The 15,245-nt window shown below is 45.3% G+C and overlaps 1 long non-coding RNA gene across 2 annotated transcripts; it reads left to right on the top strand.

Moving 5' to 3' along the window:
- Positions 1–3,712: 3,712 nt before the first annotated feature.
- LOC139060021 (uncharacterized) lies at positions 3,713–6,358 on the top strand. 2 transcript variants are annotated; one of them, XR_011514562.1, is made up of 3 exons: positions 3,713–3,977; positions 5,038–5,503; positions 6,342–6,358. It is a non-coding gene; the product is annotated as an uncharacterized lncRNA (long non-coding RNA). The 2 variants fall into 2 exon arrangements; XR_011514563.1 differs by lacking the exon at positions 6,342–6,358 and having other exon boundaries at positions 5,038–5,185; positions 5,288–6,022.
- The last annotated feature ends 8,887 nt before the right edge of the window (positions 6,359–15,245 follow it).

The raw sequence follows: 15,245 nt of genomic DNA, 5'->3' as shown, positions 1-15,245 counted from the left end.
ATGCTAAGCGTCGATTGATGTAACCGAACCAAGGATACACTCAGACTAATGGGTCGAAACCGATGTTGAAAGCGGGAGCCGATCTTTCTCCATGTTCCTACAGAACATGGAGTGGCTACAGAAACAAACATTAATGCGTCTACCTGCAACTGTTTTGTTGACCCTGCGCGGAAGAAACACAATCACAACATGACAAATACGTAAATTTTCTTGTGATCTGCTAGTATAAGCGACTTGATCGCGGGTCATGTGGCATGTGTCGCACCGAATTCACAAATCCTTTAGTTAGTAAATCCGTTTTCTGGTGTCCGCGGATAACTATTTGGTGATATCTGCTCGTACGAATAATTCTGGCGAAATAACTTCTTTTTCGAACACGGGACCCACTTCCAATTCTCTGGTACCCTTGAAGTCGAAAGGCAGTTCGTATAAAGGGCCGCTAGTTTTTGAAGCATTATGTCTCCTCCATCTTTGATTAAATCGACTGGTAGTTCATCTTCTCCTGCCGCTTTTCCGCGTTTCATGTCTTGCAAGGCCCTTCTGACTTCGTCGCTATATTTATAGAAGGAGCCTCTGTAACCTGTTAATTACTTCTTAGAATGGAGGTATTGTGGCTCCTTTGGGTACTGTACAGGTCAGCATATAGTTCTTCCGCTTCTTTTACTATATCTTCAAGATTGCTGATGAAATCACCCTGTTTATCTTTCAGTGCATACATCTTGGCTTGTCCTGTGCCAAGTTTTATTCTGACTGATTTCATGCTGCACCTATTTTTTACTGCTTCTTCAGTCTTTCTTACGTTATAATTTCGAATATCCCCTATTTTCTCCTTGTTGATCAGTTTTGACAATTCCGCGAATTCCGTCTGATCTCTTGAGTTGGACACTGTCATTTTGATTTCCTTTCCTTGAGTTGGACACTTGTAGTAAATGTAACGCTGATGTTTAGTGGCGCTAATGTTCAGCATCTTTGAAGCGTGTTCGCTGTTGTAATTTCGTCGTATAGCGACAAATGTTCTTATTTAGCACCCCTTTTTTACCATTCGACAATTTTTTAGAACATTACAAGCAGCAATAGTTGTCTAGGAAAAGAAACATATAGAACATTACGTCATTCATTGCAATGAAAATTCCGGCAGAACTAATCTAATGCGACCTGTCGTTGGTGACGCGATTAGCATTCGTGCAATGTAGCCACACGCCGTATTTGTGAAGTTTATTTAAAAGACGTAATTGTTATTCTGAAACTTCCGTTGCTTCGACTATATGTGACCTAGTCCAGTGTCCTCCCATGTTGCTATAGCACTCAATAGCCAAGGTCGCCCAAGAGCATGGCGGTATGACGATAACTGTATGACTTCGTCACACTGAATTGGATGGAATGACGAATAAAGAAATATGTCGAAGTAATGACAAAGGCGGTGTGACGACAGCTGCATGGCGGCAATGAGGTGATGATTCTTAAATGGTAACTCTTTTCTGTAGATAACCGCGTTCCACAACGATGTAACAAATCAGTGGCTGCAGCAAAAATCGAACGACAGTTCCACTGCAGCCCTTTGAAGGTCCCTATGTTGACGATATACCAGCAGTATCACACTGCCGTCTATAGAATGCTATCCTTTAGGAAATCATCCTTTGATAGGCCGCAATTTTCACACTTTTTAGCCCTTAGTTTACGAAGGATGCTAGTTCTTGGGGAGTACTGAGAAGCACGACGTTTATACGTTCGAGCATCCTGATCCATGTTCTCAATGTTTCCCGAACTGGACTCGCTACTGTTACCACCCTCGCGTTCTACGTGAGATGCGGAAGCTTCCGTGTCCTCAGGACTGCGGGGCGAGGCCCTTGCCGATAAGCCTTCGTCTACCTTCTCATGAGAAACTGCAATCTCAGAAAGAACACTTGATCGGGCAGCAATCTGCATAAGTTGTGACATCTGAACAGTGAAAACTTGCCCGATGGTCTCTGAAAGGTTAGAAAAAGGACTGTCAAGGGCTTTTGCCATAGCTTTCTCCCCATCAGCAGCTACAACGTCAAGAGATGCATGCATAGCTTTTGAGTGACGTGCTGCAGCTCCAGCGTGCCCACATGACTTGTCTAATACAATTGCCCGAGCCTCACGGCGGGAACATCGCTTCCGTTCTATAACTTGCAGAATTTGAAGCGCTTGTTCTGTCGCAGGACATTTCGAACAGTCCGCAGGGATGAAACCTTCGCACAAACAGCATCGCTCGCTCTGAGAGGGACGTGTCTTAGCCTCGTGGCCTTCTCCGCAAATTCGGCACCGAATATCTGATCTATATTCATTAACGCTATGACCATATCGCCAACAGTGAACGCATTGCAGTGGACGGGAAGAAAGTGCTTCGACCCTGTATATTAAAGGCCATGCCTTGATCTCTGACGGCGTAGTTGTGCCTGCAAAAGTGACTATGACCGACTCTGTGGCTACTATTTGATACTCAGAAACTCATGAACATCGGTAGACGGATACGGCACGTGCCGTAAAAAATATCTGCAGCACTTCGGAAGCACACAGACCCTCGTCGACCCCCCGACTAGTCCTTTAAAGCAAGCTAGATGAGAAGTAATAAAAGGGCTCATCGGGTGATACGCGAACATTACACACTTTAAGAGGTCGGAGACACGGGTCTGGTCCGGCTAACAACATGGAATTGTCCTTCTGCCAAATTGTCGGACATCAGTTATGCTCTGGAAGTGCGGGGCAGCTTTCCACAGCACTTCTTGAATTGCCCTTGGATTCTTCACGCGGATGAATCCCCTCATCGGTCGGCACTAGGGCAACAGGAACGCTGTGAATGCCACTGCACAATAAAGCCTCTGTAGGTATATCATTAGTGAGAAGGAAAGCCTTCCATAGGAAAAACCACTGGCCGGGAGAAGAAAGAGACATTAGGAGCAAACTCCAGCAGAACTGATAGTTGGGCGAGATAAGCGGTCGTGTGTCCACCGTTTCTGCGTCCTAGTCTATTGTGCGCGCCACAAAGTTGACCATGAGACATTAGGAACTCACAATGAAATCGACCAGATTATAATAGGTAAATGTTAAACAACTCTAATAACAGATAAACCGCTTCATACTTGACCAATACCCCGCAACACGAGGTCTGGGGAGAGCGTCCATACGACACCATACCAAGCGATTCTCAGACCAACGCCGGCTCAGCGAGACAGCGCGGGTAGAATGAATAAGATGGAATAGGATACCCTACTTCGATGGCGCGTACCGACTGCGAGGGATTGGCCAAGAATTGGATGGTATTAGGAAGATGTTGCTATTACAAAAATTGATAAAAGTGTCAGGTGTAAAGTGATAAAAGTAATGTTTTAAGAACTTAAGAGAATCGCCTTCAAACAACTCTGAATTCATCCACGGCTGGGCAACATGCCTGTGGTAGTTTCCAAGAGAGGAGGCTCCTAGAGAAAGGATATTTAAAATGGGAAATGTAAACCAAGCTACCTGATCGTTGGTTTTAAAATGTTCTTTGTCCTTAACGAACAAAAACGGTGGCGGAATAAGAAATGATCTATGGTCTCATCTTCTGCACAGATAGGGCACAGAGGGGAGGATAGCTTTCCCTTCATAGCCACAGAAAGTTGTCCGAGAGTATTCGCAACTCCAGCAATTCATGCGACACCTAGCGGCAGTAGGGAGAAACGAAATACGGAGTTCCAGTCCAGTCGCCGTGTGTGCCGTAGAGGCTGCTGTCGCGGACGGAAGAATGAAGCTGCTAGCAAAGAAAAAGCGAACGGCCAAGCAGTTCTGCTGTGTTCCTCAGTGCGTGCCAGCGAGATGGAAGGATAGCGATATTTCCGTTCACGCACTTCCCTCCGAGTGGAAAGGCTGAAGCCGCAGAACCAGGTGGATCGCTAACCTCCGCATCGGCAAGGCTGTGACGCTTACAGTGACTGTTTGCTCACGGCATTTTGCACGGGATAATTTCTCCTTACCAGGTGAGACACTATTGTGAACTTGTGAACTCGACCCTAATGCATGACCATTGTGCGTGGCCATTATACATGTCGCTGTGTCACCTTATGTAAACACGTTTCGCATTGCGGGCACTGGCGATTGAGCTATGCATTATTTGCTGCATATGTTAGCCGCAACGCGAAATTCGAGCACAGGTTCGAGACCTGTCACAGCGGTTTCTCCGAGGAACGTCTCTTCTGCACTCGTTAACCACATTGGCTGTAATTAGAGCTCATGTTCGACGCTTCACAGCGGTTTCTGCGAGCAACGTCACCTCTGCGCTCGTTGGCTACACCCGGCTGTAACTCGGGAGGCTTTTGATGCCCAGCACGTCTCGCGCAACTTATACGGGCGTCGGAGATTCAAATGTTTACGAATGATGTACTAGCAAGTTCGGGAAGTGTTGAGTGTAAACGTGCCACGTATGTGGCATGCTAAAGCGGAATAAATATCATGCGTGGTGCGGATGAACAAGCAGCACAGGCGCACTGCACGCGGGCACTTCCCAGCGCGACTGATTACGAATTTGCCACTTGCACTTGAGAATCTCCGACGTGCTCAAGAGTGGCCATATGACACTGGTATTTCGCACCGACGGCGAGCCTATCACGTTCATTGCAGAAGTTTGCCACTTACGCGACAGCCACATGTCAATTTTACACGCGTTTGCTAGTTTCGAGGAAAATTTACGGCGTCCGCCGTCTACTGACGTGTCGCATATGTATGTGCAGTATTAGTACCTAAGTTAGCTTTATCTGTGTTATTAAATCATCCCCAAGTCAGTGGCAAAACTACTCCGGTCATGTGGTGGTGTTTGCACCTGTGTACTTTGCGTTATGAGCAGCTTTCAACTACGTTTTGCAGATGCTACATTCGGTGTACAACGTTGCATAGCCTTGCACACTCAAACCGTGCTTCATTTCCTTGCAAATGTTTTTTTATAAATATTGTGGCCTTGTTTCTGAGGTAAAAAGAAAAAAATTCTGGGTGCAGCCCATATTGAGGCACAATAAAGCATAAACAATTCATTTATTTTTTCAGATGTAGCATGTCAAAGACAGCGGCTGAAAAAAATGCAGTACCAACTGAAAACCTGCCAAGGACGTCATGTTATGATGAGAACAAGGATGCTCATATGAAAGAGCTTTCACTGGCAAGACTTCGCCGACGTGTGTATCGGTCAGCCAGAGTAAGTTAATTTGACTACATGGTGCAGCACTTATATGCTTATGGTACATACACCATGTCTACAAGCATGCAATAGATGTCAACACCTTTTAATGCATTACAGAATGAATCAAGCAAAGAAACTGTTGCCTCCCCATTAGAAGCAAAGGTGTTGCCCCATGCACCTGTCAGCACGACCACCATGGTAAATTGGCTGCCTGCAACTTGTGCACACATTGCTTCACCACTAATTCCTTGGGATTAAACTCTGACATTGCAGGACGATCTCCCATCCCCTGACCGCAACAGCATGGACCAAACAAGTGACAAAGGAAATATGGTAATTTCTTTTTGAAGTTCAGTGTTTGACGGAAGCCCATCTGGTCGGGATGAAACATGGTTAAAAGGGTAAACAAAAACCCGGGGCACTTCGCCGACCAAATAAAGATTTAAAAGAAAAGAAGACGTTTCGGCTCCCACACGGGAGCCTTGTTCACAGGTAAAATAAACAAAGGTGCTCGAGCAGCTCGCTTAAATAGTCTAGAACACGTGACGCAGGCAGCGCACATACACTGACGGCAGATTGCCATCGCTCCTGTTCAGAGTGTGTGGCGTAGTCTGGATCATGAGGGACTCAAGATAAAGGTGTCGAGATAGCCCTTTTTCCCTGGCAATTTCTTTTTGTATATGTATGTGTTGTGGTAGCTGTCTTTACCTAGACGGTGGCATGCTTTCTGGATTTACATCATAAAAGCATTGTAGCACGTGGTGTGTGATGGGTGCACATTAATTGCAACTTGTGCACACATTGCTTAACCACTGGTTTCTTGAACTGAACTCTATCTGACATTGCAGGACGATTTCCATCCCCTAACAGCATGGACCAAAGCCTTGCAAACACCATAAGGGACAAGGACATAGCAAATATGACAATTTTTTTCTATATATTTGTGATGTGGTAGCTGTCTTTACCTAGCCGGCAGCATGTTTTCTGGATTAACTTCGTGAAAGGATTGTGGTGTGTGATGGGTGCAAATTAACTGATGCAAAAAGCCTGGCTTTCCTACTTCCAACATTGAATTTAATACATTGACGTGCATTATTGGAATGACAAAAAGAAGCTGCATTTCGCGTCAGATATGTCAGACATTACAACTCTTGCTTTTGTTTTGTGACAGGAATGTGCTTGCCAACCTGGCCTCTGGACAATAATGGCAGAGTACTCAAGAGAAGAAAAAGACGTGGCAAATTTCCTACTAGAAATGGCTTCACGGACAAGGCTTACAGAAAGCAAGGCTGCCCAAGTGACATCGGTACTTTTCCACAGAAGTTTGTGAACACGATAAATAGTAGCAACGTAAATACGTTCACAGGCCTGCCATCATTCGGTGTTCTGAATGCTCGTGTGACGTGCTACACAAAAATTCATCCACTTTCAGGACGGCACTAGTTATGTGTAAAAACAATTGCATTGACATTGGTGAAATTGAAGCATATTTCCACTGCATTCTTGAGTCACCTTTTTAACTGTTCTCTAACTACATGTAGCAACATAATTGCAGAGACTGCTCAGTTGATGTGTGAAATTTTAAATGTAACTGTGGCTGTGCCACCAAAGGATGAATTCCAGTGGCACGTTTGCATATTCGGCATTAGGTGATTCACCTGAAGTCGTGCCATGGCTGGCGATATTGCAAGTAGCCTGTACTGCATAGAGGCATTTGTGCGTGTGACCTTGGCTCCATCAAAGCGTGGCGGCCTTGAGAGTAAGTGCGGTCTTCTGTTTGGAAATCCAGCATTTATTATGCCACTCAGCCACTTCATACTTTTCAAGACACGGTCGTTGCCATGTGATCTACATGCTGCACTTGTTTGCATTGGCCAAACCTGCAGACTTCAACTTCAACACACTTTTTGTAAATTAGCAATGCACATTCTTTTGCAACTTGTATTCTTCATTGAAGTGCTGATTTACACTACGCATTCTGATGCAAGTTTTCATCTTATGGTATTCCGAGATATTTGCAGTTCACTTATGATCTGTGTGCATAGAGTTGTGGTTATTCTTCAATGGCTGTTTGTTGTCCCTTTCCTTACTTGTCTTTTTTCACAAAATAAACCACATGCACTCAATATTTTGTTCACTGTACTTGCCTCATACGTTTTACTCAAGCCCATTTTTGTTGCACTTTTTAGCATATGAGGGTATATCTGGCCAAACAGAACATGAGAAGTAACATGGAACAGTGTCAAACCTGCATACGATGAGTATTTAAAAAGTTTGGCCACCAGAGTTGAGTACTCTGAAAGAATGGTTTGATTCAAATGACCCCAGCTGGTATAGGTACCATAATTTATGCTTCTTCCCAGTTTGTTGAATACAGTGCAAATGGCTGTCCTGGGAAGCATAACTAAACCACTGGTAATACAACATGGGGAGACACTTGTGCAGACTTAACATCAGTGAATGATAATTATTGACCTCCAGAGAGCATATAGAGCTGTCCTTACTATCAACATATCAATAAATGGAAAGTAAGTGACATAAAAGTTTAACATGCACTTAAAGCACTTAACAAACACTTAAAGGGGCACTGAAACACTTCCGACTGATCATAGTTACCTCACTACAAAAGGACACCGCCTGCTGCAAAAAATTTTCGAATCATTGAACTGTAAGCGGAATTAGTAGTTATTGCACTGATGCATTGCTTTCTCCTTTCGCCTCAGCTAGTGTGCTGAAAGCTACACGGTGCATGGCAAGGTAGCAAGGTCCTGGTCAAGTTTTTTTTTTTTTTTTACACATTGCTACTTGTGGTTCAGGCATGTGTGGCACTCTCTAAACGCGAGATGGACGCCTGGAGCTACATCACTTACAGAGACCAATAAATACACACGGCTGTCTGATCGTCCTGCGAACAGAGCTTGTGGTGGTCGTGGTATCTATATTATGCGGCATGCCAGTTTCAGGGCCCCTTTAAGAAGGGTACTAACAAAGACAACAAAAGTTGGTTTCATGAGTTCTGCCCGAGTCGCCACTGATATCACGCAGTTGCTCGAGCACAAATTGTGAAACAATAACGTATGAGCCATAGGAAACGAACAGTCATGTCGGCAAAAAGAAAAAAAGCAGGATATGTATTGTGATAGGTAACCCCAAGCGCCACAGCACAAGGTGAAGCTAAGTTGCAGTTCGGCACATAATAGGATCTCTTCTGCTTACAACGGTGCACGCACATGAACATTTCACTTTACTACGATCTTTGCAATATGAACAGCATTGAAACGCAATGTAGAGATGAAACATTAAAGGGACTGACAACTACACCAAATGTTCCAGGATAAGGTGCCAGGAGAAACAGCCGAGATGTGCTTGCACTTTTGCGACAATCCAGCAGTGCACGAACACTTTGCCTCCACGATCGATGGGTCCCGGAATGCGTCGGCGATTCTCACCACAATCTCGTGCGGGTCCGCTGTCACGCCGGAGGTTTGCACACACGCGCGACCACTTCTACTTAATTACTCTTTGTACCACTGGTACCGACTAAAATGAGGTGCTCGGCGTCCACTACCCGTTCTCCCCCCACAAAACAGCGCGAATTAACATCGCAGTGCAACAAACACAAAGTTTTCACCAAGGAAAGCGTACGCGGGGACCTCCGTAAAGCCGCCATACTGCACAGTGTAGCCAGACCGGGTCAGGCTTCGCAGCGCCCCCTAATGTTGATTTGAGTTGCGAATAGTAGGGTGCCTCGATGGTACTCTTCGCCTGCAGTTCCGCACAGAGTGTAGACAACTGCGGCGACTCCTATGGCGTCGTCACCACGCCCCTACGTCATCCGACTCCTTTGACGGATGACGTAGGGGCGCGGTACCGGCGCTCGTGCGTATCCGCCATTCCTGTGCCCAACGCCGCAGCATACGCCGCGGTTGTCTCCACCCTATACGGAGCGACAGGTGAAGAGGACATCGAGGCACTCTAGCTGTTGGACGAGTACATACCTAGGGGCACAAACTATAGGACTACCCCATCCACTAGGACGGCTTAACGCGAAACAGATGACATGCCTGGAATGACGACGATAGAACGACCCGATGATATCCAAGGGGGTAGAAAGCTTGGGGCACTTTATCTGCGTAAGAGGACGGACGGACGGATGGGTGGGTAGATGGGTGAATGAATGTATTGATGGATAGACCGAAGGAAAGACGGACCGACAGACAGGCTCAAAACGCCTACTTCATAAGGAGAGTCAGATGACAAAGCTGAAATGACGACCATAGAACGACACTGACGGCATCACGACCACGAACCTATAGTGGTCCAACCTGGTAAACAACTTGGGTTTCTGGATCTGAGTGAGTGAGTGAGTGAGTGAGTGAGTGAGTTAGTTAGTTAGTTAGTTAGTTAGTTAGTTAGTTAGTTAGTTAGTTAGTTAGTTAGTTAGTTAGTTAGTTAGTTAGTTAGTTAGTTAGTTAGTTAGTTAGTTAGTTAGTTAGTTAGTTAGTTAGTTAGTTAGTTAGTTAGTTAGTTAGTTAGTTAGTTAGTTAGTTAGTTAGTTAGATAGATAGATAGATAGATAGATAGATAGATAGATAGATAGATAGATAGATAGATAGATAGATAGATAGATAGATAGATAGATAGATAGATAGATAGATAGATAGATAGATAGATAGATAGATAGATAGATAGATAGATAGATAGATAGATAGAAAAGAATGCTAGTCGCATTAAAATTAGGCACGCACGGTGGGCATTATCAACTGAACGTTATCAAGATTTATCGGCTCGCGTACTCTAACCTGTCGTACGCTGGAAATGACACGATGGAACAAAGTAATTATGGATGTAGAAGACTTTGCAGTTTAAATAAGTGTTGCGATGCTAGTACGAAACATAACTGACCCGTTAATGACACCAAAAGAAAGTACTGTAATCCATTTACCAGCAATGATTTTCGTGGTGGTTGAACGACTTCAGCGTCGCAAAATTGATGTTCTTTCCCAACGCATTAGATGATGACAACTGAATGGAGAGTGACAGCTCTACGCTTTGCGTTATTTCGAGGTACCTGCGTCCACTGTACACGCAAGATAATTACAAAGAAAGCATTACATCCAAAAGAATGTTACCTTTCGATGCTTTGAATTGAAAGGCTGAAAAAGATCGCCGACCTTTACTCCCCTGCTGTCGACACCCTTCAAAAAGAAAGATAGAAAAAGTAACATTATTTCTTTTTCAAAGCTTTAAAAGCGAGTAAACTTTCAGTAAAACGCTTTCATTTTTCTTTTCTTTTTTTTCTCCCCGTGGGACCCAGTGGGCTCACAGCGGTGTCTTTGGGTAGTGAGCCTTTCAACGCACGCGTGACGAAGAAGAGGAGAGTACGCGGAGGGTGCCTTTTCTTCGTTGGGGCGCCCCCGTTGCTTCGCGAAGGAAACGACCGAGCTTCGCTATCCCGCCATATCGGCGACGTCATCTTGACGAGAGAGTGTCGTGACGGAGATGGATGCCAAAGCGTGAACCATGGAGATGCCAAGATCTATTGTGAACACCACGTGACCTCGTTCCCGCTGCGCGTTTATATGCCGATGTTGTTTTTTTTTATTTCCTTCCATATAAAGTTGGGAGGGAGCGTGCGACAAAAAGACTTTAATTGGACGTTCCACCCGCTTTCGCTGTTCTCAACGAACTCGTTTGGTCTTTTTTTTTTTTTGTCACTGCCTTAGCCGACGGCCTCCCTTAGCGCTTCTATGGCGACGTTCTTTTCAAACGCTGAATGATGAGTTAGAATAGCGCCACCGCGACTCATTTTTCCAACGTGCCGTAGCTTCCCACCAGAGTTTTGGGGAAGCGTCGACACTTCTTCCAATGCCTGTAGTATTTAGCGTATACGAGACCCGCCGACGTGGCTCAGTTGCTGTGATGTTACGCTCCTCAGGACGAGGTAGCCGGTTCGATTCCCACCTACGGCGGCGGCATTCCGATGGCGGTGGGATACAAAATACGGTCGTGTACCGTGCATTGAGTGCACGGTAAAGAACTCCAGGCGGTCAAAATAATCTGGAGCCCGATCCACGGTGTCCTATATGTCGTACCTTTTAACTCACTCTGTATTTTATAGGGACGTTAAACCCGACAATTGAATTTTATTTAACGTACGAGGTCTCGTAGGAGATATCAGATTGGCTCCAAGGGTGACGCTTCGACATGCTGCTATGTTCCTAAAGGAAAAAAAAAAATAGCGGCAAGAGTTCGCAAAACATGCGTTTCCTCTGCGCTAACCGATTTTCTCTAGCTAAGCGACGGGAAACTTCCCTCTCATATATAATGGTCCTTCATGTGACGCATGCAACGTATCAATATAGCGATACGTTATGTGACGAATCTTGCGGCCACACAAAGTTTAACGTGCTAACACTCATTCAAGAAGTATTGAGTTGTTCCGTTACGCCTTTCATTTCCGTTATCACCACAGTTCATACTTCGTACAAGACATATGTAAACTGGTAGCGAGGCTTTCGTAGAAGCCCACATGGCATGCAAGAAAATGGTGGTTTGTGGCAACCGTCGCCATCTGTGTGTCGTGGGAACAACTTCTGTACAAAAAAAATAAAGAAAGAAAGAAACAAGTACGGCGTCGCACTTGAAAATGGAAGTGACGTCGAGATTTTATGCTGCTTGGGGAGAATGTTTGAATTTATTTCAGGGTCCGGCATTGCTGCCACCAAGCCAGCCGTTATCTTTCTTTTGAGGCTGAGGCAAGCTTGCGACTCGCCTCAGATGACGCGCCAGCGTGTCATTTAACTATAGGAGTGGCGTATGTCTTAATGTGAACATAATTAGGATGTTCACGGCAAGTGTTCCTGTAGGTTCCTTGGGAAGGCGAGCGAATATGATGGAAATAAATGACAGTGGCACAGATGTTTCAAACGCAACTTCACTTTTATTCGCCTAGAATAATGCAGCCAATATACTTGACTAAGCAAAACGTACATTTAAATGGATGAAAACCTCTATGGCCAGCACACATTCGTATCGTATAACATATGCGAAACCCTTCCACAGAACCATTCGCAATTCCATGCGAAACCATGTAATCAACTGGAACAGTTATCATACAAGGGAACATTGCACCACATTATCATTTAGAAAGCATTGGACTTACTAACTTTGCTGCCTGTAGGACATTCATAGCCTGTGTTACAGAGAGTGAACGAACATAGCGCGACGTTTCTTCGCGGAGCGCTCTGCCTTTATTGTCACGATGAGACAAAGCGCGTCGGATGCCGCAGCGTGAACTTGCACGATACCAAAAAGTCTGCACTCACACCTTTCGCCAATGAATGCCGTGCGCCAGGTCCCGCAATATTTGAAGCGAAGTTCGCACCACATTCTGAACAAACACGCGAGGAAGGGAAAAAAGAATTCGGACAGAACCGCCGCGTTAAAGTGAACTACGCCATTTCCCATGACATAATAGCTGGCTTGCACACGCCAGTCATTTCTTCCGCCAGAATCACTGGTTTGTAGGGGTCACCAAGAACAAGCTAATAAATTGCAACATAGAAAAAAATCACCATTTTCTGTTTTAGTACAGCAAAAAATATTTGAAGTGGAATATTTACTCGTATGACAATATACAGATTAAACATTTTCGAACATGATTTTTTTAGATAGGTTTTCTAGTGAAATAGTGTATCTCTAACTGATATCTCTGGCAATAGTTTTTGGCACGCTCTCCGTTCCAAGCTTCTCGACCTATTCTGATGGACCTTGCTTCCTACGCCTCAGTTACAAGGAATATGATTGCCCACATATTCTATTCTCTGACAATAATATTTGAGCCTCTTGCTGTCTACACGCAGTGAGCACAGCGTGCAACAGCCGATCGAGACTCAACCGCATACGTTCAAAGCTTTAAAATTATGGGGTTCTATGTGCCAGAACCCCGATCTAATTATGAGACACGTCGCGGTGAGGGACTCCGGAAATTCGGCCACCCGGGATTGTTTAACGTGCACCTAAATCTAAGTACACGGGTGTTTTCGCATTTCGTCCTCATCGAAATGCAGCTGCCGCGGCCGGAATTCGATCCCACGAGCTTGTGCTTACCAGCCCAACACCGCAGTCACTAAGCAACCACGGCGGGTTGCACTCGTTCAAAGCTATAAAACATTGCTCGAAGTAGCTACACTTATCATTAAACGAAACATAATATCTCGTTTTGTCGATTGCCCCTTGTATCGCGATATCATCGTCCCGTTGTACACACTTTCTGAGGAGCGGCGTTGAGGCTTCAAGGTAAGCCGGGACAATCACGCGACGCAGTTTAGAAAAAATTCGTGCGTTTCCTGCAAAACTTCATAAGGCACCGACAGCCTTCCGCCAAAGCTAAACTCCGGGAACCAAACAAGGCTCCCAGTGACAGTATCTACAAGCTCGCTTCGCACCTGGCGTCAAAAGCAGGCCCGCACCTGACACGGCCCGAGTACTCGGAAACCTCCGCTGGCCACTGGAGCCTGCGAGAGAAGCTCGCTAACGAGGACCGAAACGCGGAGAAAAGGAAAAGCGTGAAGAAATATAAAAGAGGAAACAAGAAAATGTAAGAGTGCGTCGACGTATAGGCATAATATATGCGCCGGCAAAAATTAGAGCGCGCAACATGCGCACAGGATTAAATTAGCCGGAGAGCCCGTGAGCAATCCACTTGCGTACAAGACTCGATAGTAGCGCAAAGGGCAAGCGTTTTCCTGACGCGCAATTATGCGAGCCAGGCAGGCTGAACTAGAGGGGGCTGGCCGTATTTCACATGCACGGCTACTACACATCACTATACTTCAGGCTGCAACCTTTCTAGATTCTTTATACGGTATATATGCTCCTCGGCGGCTGCGTCAACGAAAGTGTCAGGCGACATAAAGATGTCGCTATAATAGCTGGTCGCAATGCCAGTGGCATTTTCCACCATGGCAAATGCCATCGTTATGTTGTTCTTTTTTTACTTCCTACTGAAGCCGCAGTTGATGCGGCACAAAATGGCGACTATATATAGAAACAACAAGCAATGACACCAGACGCCGGGAGCGGTTTCCTTTTAGCACAACGGTGTACATTCAGTGGCCGAGAAACCGAAATGGTGGAGCGTAGAAAAGACAGAGGTTGGGAGAGGGGGGGGGGGGGGGGGAGGCGTCGGTCATATATCGCCGCCGCTCAGACTAGCGGTCCTGCTGCGTGACCTTTACGCGGGTGGAGTAACGCTTCGTCTCCTGTGAATACGCGACGTTTCCTTTCAATGTCGCGCTACTCGTGGACTAAGGCCAGCTGCGTAAAAGCCGGTGACCAGACACGAGGACCAGTGCTTCCGTTCGGAGCAGCGTCAAAACGAGTGACGGTGGAAGACGTAGGCTGCATTTTACGACCGCAAAATATTAACAGAAAAACAGTTACCCCGAGAGGTAACATGTGTTCGCGGTATACTTGTATGTTGTGTTAAGGTGCACTGTAAAGTTTGTTTTTTTGTCCTTTTCGTTCGAGTACTAATTTAGCGCAAGCATTTACAATCTTGTAAACGTCAGCATTCTTTGGCAGAAGTATCTGGCCCTTTATATATTTTTTTAATTGCTACAAACACTAAGTTTCGCTGCCTTCAGGAAATAAAATATGATGAAAAGGGTCAATTCGATTTATTATTTTTTTATCATCGCATCGCTCATAGGCCGAATTTTCGATCACATGGAATGCCTCCCATTGCCAAGAGCACTAAATGCAAAGATTTATGTGGCTTTTCCATGTTAGCTAGTTGCGATAAATTATAATAAGTTGCATGTTACATGAAGCTACGCATATTAGGCCACGCAACGAAGGACCACCCCATTCCTTTTGCTTATTCTCTACATATTTGACCCTTCATCTGACGTCATGTTCTCTTCCATCCATGCATTCGCCCCTACGTGCCCGCTTATCCAAACGACGCCGTCATATCGTTATCACATTTTCTTTCTTCGCTGCTTCCAGAGAAATTCACCCGCGTCGTTTCCAGTCTTTCATATATATTCTAGAAAGACAGAACTATAAG

This window comes from Dermacentor albipictus, chromosome 5, assembly GCF_038994185.2.
Source record: "Dermacentor albipictus isolate Rhodes 1998 colony chromosome 5, USDA_Dalb.pri_finalv2, whole genome shotgun sequence".
NCBI lineage: Eukaryota > Metazoa > Arthropoda > Arachnida > Ixodida > Ixodidae > Dermacentor > Dermacentor albipictus.
The sequence above is the reverse complement of the archived record's forward strand: the minus strand, read 5'-3'. Positions and strand labels throughout refer to the sequence as shown.